The 1,609-nt window shown below is 38.1% G+C and overlaps 1 pseudogene; it reads right to left on the reverse strand.

Moving 5' to 3' along the window:
* Window positions 1-539: 539 nt before the first annotated feature.
* Window positions 540-658, reverse strand: LOC134950043 (5S ribosomal RNA; annotated as a pseudogene).
* Window positions 659-1,609: the final 951 nt, after the last annotated feature.

Raw genomic sequence — 1,609 nt, forward strand, 5'->3', positions numbered from 1 at the left:
GTAACTTTTATTAAGATTATTCTAAAATATATTGTGACAAACAAAAAATTGCATAAAATATTTATATAAATATATATATAAGAAACAGTAAATACTGCCCAGGTGAAAAGTTTCTCAGTATATTAGTGGGGGTAGCCTAACATATATCTACAAACAAAAAGTAGATGGCTTTTCCCTCCTACAAAGTGGTATCCCGTAAAATAATTATAGCACCTAAGTAATTACTAATATAATGGAGAATAGAGTAATTACTAATATAATGGAGAATAGAAAGGGTTTGTTGCCTAATTTGATGTTAATCCACCTTCTGTTTAGATGTCTAACAGTGTTGTCACCATAGGCATTTTGATTCAGCAAATTATTCAGGAATTTATAATCTGCTAGGAAATTATGGTAGAAAAAATAAATTGAAAGAAGGGGGAAATTTTGTGTTCCCCAAATACTTGTATAAACAGCTCTCGGATCTGGTGAGTGTGAATGAGTTTATAGAAAAAAAAGTAGAGAGTTAGGGAATTATTCCTTCTGCTTTCCAGAAGGACTGTTTACTGCACCTGGTATTCCTTGGCACTCTCCCAAACAAGTACTAACCAGGCCTACCAGAGCTTAGCTTCCAAGATCAGATGAGATTAGGCGTCTCCAGTGGAGTGTGGCAGTAAACGGCTGGATGAGAGAGTACTCATTCCTGGTAAGTAGAAAGTGTGCTTTTGCTGTCCAGACAACGTTAATACCGCACAGATTGGTCTCTTATTATATAGAGACAAAGGCTGGATGAGAGGGCACACTAGCACAGATGTGCAGGAGTATAGATAGAGAAAGCAATAGCAATTTCTGCCAATCTGGCATCAATTGGGTATATAGGAAAATAAGAAAAAGATTAGTTACAAATAAATATTTGTTGTGCAAAACTGCATGTATACAAAAAAGTATCTCTCAGAAGACAGTAAGAAATGAATTTTGGTCACAAATAAATATTTGTTGTGCAAAAATGCATTATGTGCAAGAAAAACATCTCTCAGAGGATCCGAGTATGGTGAAGTTTCATAGTTATACATAAAAATTGTATAGAGTTTTTGGTATGTAACGCAAATTGTCACCAAAGCAAGAAAATACTAATTTGTTCATACAGAGTATGCAGGATATATGTCTAAAAATGCATGACAGCAAGTAGCCCAAGTATTTAATAGATGTCAGAAAAGTTATAGCATTATTAGAGCCAAACATTCAATAATATTAGCAATGCATGATGTTAGAAAAAAAGACATATATACACAGGGGTGTATCTTCCTATTGGCCAGGATGGCACTCGCCAGGGGCGCCGTCCAGAGGTTCCACCTGCGTCCAGTAGGTAGATTCACTTTTAGAGGCAGCAGCTATCTCCCCACCCCTGTGTAGTTCCTCACCAGCAGGGTTGCCCAGTAATGATCACAGCATGCAGCATTGGCTGCTGGGAGGTGTAGTTTATGTAGAGATTCTTGTCTGTATTGTGGTGCGGTGCTGGACCCCGGTGCCAATTACAGTGGCTGCTGCTGCATTCTTTGATCATTATTGGGCATCCCTGCTGTTGAGTAACTACACGGGGGTGGGGGAATAGCTGCCGCCTCTAAAAGTG

The sequence above is a fragment of the Pseudophryne corroboree genome, chromosome 8, assembly GCF_028390025.1.
Source record: "Pseudophryne corroboree isolate aPseCor3 chromosome 8, aPseCor3.hap2, whole genome shotgun sequence".
NCBI lineage: Eukaryota > Metazoa > Chordata > Amphibia > Anura > Myobatrachidae > Pseudophryne > Pseudophryne corroboree.